Source organism: Balaenoptera musculus, chromosome 2 (genome assembly GCF_009873245.2).
Source record: "Balaenoptera musculus isolate JJ_BM4_2016_0621 chromosome 2, mBalMus1.pri.v3, whole genome shotgun sequence".
Lineage (NCBI taxonomy): Eukaryota > Metazoa > Chordata > Mammalia > Artiodactyla > Balaenopteridae > Balaenoptera > Balaenoptera musculus.
In genome coordinates this window covers 69,146,681-69,153,479 of record NC_045786.1, presented here as the reverse complement: position 1 = coordinate 69,153,479, position 6,799 = coordinate 69,146,681, and positions in this window count along the sequence as shown.

Below are 6,799 nucleotides of genomic sequence, written 5' to 3'. Positions count from 1 at the left end.
TTTTCTCAGCCATTATAACTAATATTTACTAGAAGCCATGCTTTGGCTAAGCATTTTATATATCCGTTAGTTTAGTTAATCCTCATATCAACTATACCAGGTAGATATTATTACAACCATTTTACTGAAGAGGATCTGAGGCTCCGTGAAATTAAGGTAATTACCTATGTGGGATCCTCACAGCTAGCCCCATGTAGCTCCAAATTCTGTGATCCTAACCACTTGGCCTTCATAGCAATCCTATGTACTAGGGAAGTCAATGTCCCCATTTTGCCCCTGAGGAAACGGAGGCTTAATTCTTGCTCGTAGTCACTCTGGTGAATCAAAGGCCCGCTCTTGCCCGTACCCCGTGGGTCCCCTCCCACACCGAGGGATAACATAGAAGAGACTCTTAAGGAAAATGGGCAGGGGAGGCTGTCCTCAGAAGACCTCTAAAGACCTTTAGTGCTTAGATTCTGTATTCCTGAGGCCTATGCAGTGGCCTTCTCCTTGAGGATGGTCACACATCCTGGCTGTTGAGTGGAGACCAGATTCTCTTCTAGTCTTACTGCCCTCCCCACCTCTCTTCCTCTCTAAATGCTATCCATTCTTCAATGCCAAGGTCAGACATCCTTCCTGAAGACTTGAGCTCTTGCCTGCATGGACTTAATGTCTTTCTCTATGTGCCCTTTTAATGCTCTGTGGGGACCTCTGCTTCTCACACAATTTGGAATTACTGAGGGAAGTTGTCTAATGTATGCATAGACATTGACAAATTCACCTGTGTGTTGAACAGAAAAGAGAGAGACAAAGAGGAAGGGAGGGAGTGTATTTCCAGTGATTCTGTTCATCTGATCATATATGAGATGAGGAGCTAACTGAGATCCCAACCTTCTATTCTTACAATCAAGTTCTTTTCTAGTATCCTCTCTTAGGGTAAGTGAAATATGACTCTAATATTTTTAAAATGGTCTTTTCCCATACAACATAATCTATAAATACAACCCAAATACTCATTTAGGTTTTCGCCTTAGACTCTGGCTGCTGTCTAAAGAGTGACTCTTCGTATTTGTCTTCATGTAATTTCTCTCCTTGAGTTAGAGAGCCTGCATTATGCTACAATTTATTTTTGGCAGCCCAAATTCTCCACAGGTAGCCCCGCCCCACAGAGCTGCCTTGAGCCACTCACAGCGCCCTCTGCCGAGCACATAGAGACGGCTCAGTCTGAAGGGCCAACGCCAATCTGTTTTCTTTCCTCCACAGAGTTGGCTCCTTCCACCGACATCTAATTTTCTAGTGGATGGTCTTTTGATTTTTAGCAAACTTATTTTTAAAAAAACTGAACATGATATTATTGTAACGGCTTAAGTTTTCCCAGGATGCTAAAATGGAAATCTTTCTGAAACTCTTGGTGGTAAATTGGGGTTGTATTGGGGGTGGGGGAGTCCATTTCCAAGCCCAGACAAATCCACGTCTGGAGCTACTACACAGCACACAGAGAAAATGAGGACGTTAGCTCCTAATGGCAAGGAGTTTTAGGTGATAAGTTAAGACGCCCAGAAAGCACATCCAAGAGGGCTGGGCTATAATAGAACCCAGATAATGCTAATTTGGCTGGTGCTCCAGTTTCCAGAAATTTCTCTCCCCTGATGAATGGAGTATGTGTGCATTTGAATCAATGAAATTACTCCAGTTTCTGAGTCTGGGTGACAAGACAAGAGGTTGACAGAGAGGAAGAACTGCTTGGTGGTAACCATGATGTCTTTCAGCTCTGCTTTGAAACTGAAGTGATGAGACAAGCAAGTGGAGATGTTTGGTAGAAATCTAGAATGTGGGACTGGCTTCCATGACTAGGGCGGGTGAGAGAGCTGATCCTGGAGTGTGAGGAAGCAGGAAACATCCCCTCTCCCTATTCCCCATCATCCCACCCTAAACCTATGTGTGTATGATTTCTGAGGAGTCGGGAGACCTGCCACAGAGAGTGTGTGTGTGTGTGTGTGTGTGTGTGTGTGTGTAATTAGCCCCTTGGTGTTGAGAGTCAAAAAGGGGAGCAGCCGGAGCCCTGGGAAAGATGGAGCAGGGGCATGAGAGGAAAGTGGTCAGAAGGACTTCCCCCATGGTCCAGTGGTTAAGACTTGCGCTTCCACTGCGGGGGGCAAGGGTTCAATCCCTGGTCCGGGAAGTGCCGCATGCCGAGCGGTGAGGCCAAAAAAGGGGGCGGGGGGGATGGAAATTCTGGTTGGTATGTGGCTGATGCTTGAGTCCACAGAATTCCTGCATGTGCCCTGGGAGGTAATGCCACATGTGACCAGGGGGAGAGTTGCCATACACAGGCATCGCGCCAATGTCAGCGGCAGGAACTGAACGGAGGGACGCAGGCCAGTGATGCCTTCTGGGATACGGCCCCTTAGTGCGAAGTTCCATATACGGCTATCTACTGCCTGTGGTTGCATCAGAAGCCCACAAGGGGGCGCTGCGCACTAATTTCCCATCACTGAGCGTGGTGGACAATTAATTACACGCTTCAGAGCTTCTGACTCCCATCTGTCTGTCTGGCTGTCTGTGTTGTTAGGGGCCTTTGTGGTCTCAGTAGATATCAATTCCTAATTTGTCCAGCTGCTCTGTAAAGCAGCAAGGCCACCCGCTAGGGAAGGACCGGGACATGCTGGCCACTCCCAACTCTTAACACCCGCCTCAGCTCTTACAGATAATACACAAATGTTAAAGAGGCAGTTCTATGCAACAGGCTCTCTCCCACCAGGGGCCTGGGATACCTTTCCGTCCCAGGGAAGAGCTTAAGAGGCAGTGTGGGCCCACAGGACTGGGTGTCCTTGAGGAGAGAGACTGGAGAGGTTACATGACAGCTGAAGGATGCCAGAGTCCCAGGAAGGGAAGCCAGATGTGGTACTATAGGAATGAGAAGCAGTCTAGGGATAAGAGAAAGGGCTAAGAAAGTTTCTTTTTGCTGCCCACAGTCAACCTAGTAAACCAAGGGAAATATCAAAATAGGCTTAAAGAGATCAAGTCATAAAATCTTTGGTTGTTTCTCAGCCCCTTCCCCCCAAGCAAAAGAGTTGTGCTATATTAACAAAGGGAGAGTACAATTTCTTTTTATAAACTACCTTTGCCTATCCAAAAGGAAACTGACAAGATAGTAAAGCCTCTCACATTTAATGGAGCTCATAATTTGACTGGTCTAGAGACTGGTAATCACCTACATAAATTTAGAACAAGGGTTTCAAGAACTCTTGGGAAAATAAAAGGAGGAAGAAAGAAACAAGTGTTCAAAAAATAAAATATATTTTAGTTAATAGAAGGTGTCTGGGACTTCCCTAGTGGTGCAGTGGTTAAGAATCCACCTGCCAGTGCGAGGGACATGGGTTCGAACCCTGGTCCGGGAAGATCCCACATGCCACAGAGCAACTAAGCCCGTGCGCCACAACTACTGAAGTCCACGCGCCTAGAGCCCGTGCTCCGCAACAAGAGAAGCCACTGCAGTGAGAAGCCCGCGCACCACAACGAAGAGTAGCCCCCACTCGCAGCAACTAGAGAAAGGCCGCGCGCAGCAACAAAAACCCAACCAGCCAAAAATGAATAAATAAATAAACTTTTTTAAAAAAAGGTGTCTGGTTACTAAGACAACATAGGGAATGAAAGATATCCAAATAGATATTAGACTAGCCCTAAGAAATCTTTCTATGTAAGACTTAAAAAAAAATAAATTTGTTTATTTTTTATTTATTTATTTCTGGCTGCATTGAGTCTTCGTTGCTGTGCGGGCTTTCTCTAGTTGCCGTGCACGGGCTTCTCAATGCAGTGGCTTCTCTTGTTGTGGAGCACGGGCCCAGGCGTGAGGGCTTAAGTAGTTGTGGCACACAGGCTTAGTAGTTGTGGCTCGAGGGCTCTAGAGCTCAGGCTCAGTAGTTGTGGCGCACGGGCTTAGTTGCTCCGTGGCATGTGGGATCTTCCCGGACCCAGGATCAAACCCGTGTCCCCTGCACTGGCAAGTGGATACTTAACCACTGCGCCACCAGGGAAGTCCATCTGTATAAGACTTTTTAACCAAGATATTAAAAGTTGTATCAAGGGACTTTCCTGGTGGTCCAGGGGTTAAGACTCTGCGCTCCCAAAGCAGGGGGCCTGAGTTCGATCCCTGCTCAGGTAACTAGATCCCACATGCATGCTGCAACCAAGAGTTTGCATGCCGCAACTAAGAGTCCACATGCCGCAATGAAGATCCCACGTGCCACAACTAAGACCCGGTGCAGCCAAATAAATAAATAAATATTACAAAAATAAAAGTTGTATCAATAATTGATAAACAAATAAAAGAGAATTATATACAATTACAATTTCTAATACTCTTGATCATGGTAAATACCTGGACAAGTTAAATATGTTTGTGTTAAATATGGTTTAAGAGAAAGCTATTGTGTATCTCTGAAAAAGGGCTTGTATCCAGAGTATATAAAGAATTCCCACAGATCAATTTAAAAAGGCAGATAACCCAATGGAAAAAAGAGTTGGACACTCTATGAAAGAGGATATTCAAAGAACCAATAAGCATATTAGTCATCAAGGAAATGCAAATTAAAACCACAGTGAGATATAAACACATGACTGTCAGAATGGCTGAAACCAAGAGACAGGCAATACCAAATGTTGGCATTGATACAGAACAACTGGAATTCTCATACAGTGTTGGTGGGGGAGTCATTCTGGAAAATCATTTGACAGTATCTACTAAGGCTGAACATAAGCCTACCCTGTGACCTGGCAATTCTACTCCTAGTGTACACATGTTCACCAAAAGACAAGCTCACAAATGTTCATAGAACTACTCTTCATAATAGCCCCAAGCTGGAAACAACCCCAAAGCTGTCAGCAATAGAATGGATAAATAATGTAAGACTAGTCACAAATGGAAGACCACATAGCAACTATACCTGCATGCAACAACATAGATAAATATCACTAACATCGTGTCAAGTGAAAGAAGCCAGACACAAAAGTGCTTCCACTTACATAAAGTTGAAAACACACAAAACAAATTCATGGTGTTAGAATCAAGATAGTTGTTGCCCTTGGAGGGGGTTTGGTGGTGGTGACTGCAAGGAGCACAAGAGGGGCTTCTACGTAGCTGGTCAGGCTCCATTTCTTGATCTGGGCGCTGATTACGCGGGTGTGATCAGTTTGTGAAAATTCATCAAGCTCTACATTTATGATTTTTGGATTCTGTGTGTGTGGTATACTTCAATTTTTTAAAAGGCTCTTATTTGATCACAATGTGGGTAAAATGCCAACATACCATTTTAACTCGTAAGGCTTGGATTTATAGTCTGATAAACCTAATTAGTTGGAATTTTCTAAATTCCTCATGCTTGTCTTGTAGATTACATAGGTAATCATTCTTTACACCAAGAATATAAAACTATGTAGACATAAACGTGGGGTCTCAACTAAATGTAACTATAAAAACTAGTGAGATATGTAAAATTCAGGCAACATTGCAAACCATGTGGAACCACAGAATTGCTTTGCTTGCAATACCTGAGTAAAAGTTAGGGTGTGTATTTAATATTAACAGTGATTAATTATTTAATGTCAGTTTAAATAGTAATCCCAAGGTCACTAATTAATTTTAAGAGCTTAGACATATTAATTAAAAGTAATTAATAAATGATTTTTGGTTATCTGAAAAAAAATTAAGAAATTAAAAGGAACAGAGACAGAAAGCATACAAGTTCTTGAAGACTATGGGATCCTTTTTACAACCAGTCACAAAAGATCACAAAAGACCAAATAAGTATATGATTCCATTTATATGAATGTCCAGAACAGACAGATCTCTAGAGACAGAAAGTAGGGCAGGGGTGGGTGTTTGAACAGTTGAGGGGTGCCTCCAAGGGGCACAGGGTTTCTTTTGGGGATGATAAAAACACTCTGAAATTGGTTGCATTGATGGTTACACAGTTCTATGAACTTACTAAAAGCCATTGAATTGCACACATTCTAAATGAGTGAATTGTATGGTGTGTCAATTATATTTCAATAAAACTGTTAAAACATATATTTTTTTACATACTGTTGTCTGTATGGAATGTACTTTTTTCATCAGATTCAAATTACAAGAATAAAATCAATGCAGTAAAAAGTATCCTAAAATATGTTTATAAGGCTAATTTTATTTTTAAAGCAAAAATTTTAAGCTTTAAATAACACTGTACCTATCATTATTTAGGCTGCACATTCAAAATATATATGTATCGAGCTATATTAAAATTAATAATATAACTGGTAAGCTTATGTACAATAAAGTACTAAAAATCCAACTTGACACATCGATCATATGCCTGGTCGTGAGTATACAGTTGTCCTCAATGTGAGGTAGTGAAATAAGTTTGTATTTTTAATGTATACTACTAAAAGGGTCTATTAACTTTCATGACGCTTTTGGAAATATAAAACCTGCAAATGACTGTAAGCAAACAGAACTATAAAGGATTCCTTGCTTCTAGCGCAGCTGGAATTCCTGTTTGTTGTGTTGCCTTCTGCTCTGGTATTACAAAGCATTGCAAAACTCTGATTAATAAAATAGCTAAAGCCATGGCCATCTCTTGTTTCGGACACCTGGGTTCTTATCTGAAAGCCCTTACTGATGCTGCTTTTCTCTGAAATTGGGCCTCACGTCTGAAGTAAAAGAATAGCTAGCCTGACTTTTACACCCAAACCATCTTTGCTATTTCCTAGACAGCTACAGACAGCACTAAAGCCTCGCTCCCTCACCTCATGTAGCACTCACAAAGAAGAGGGATGCGAG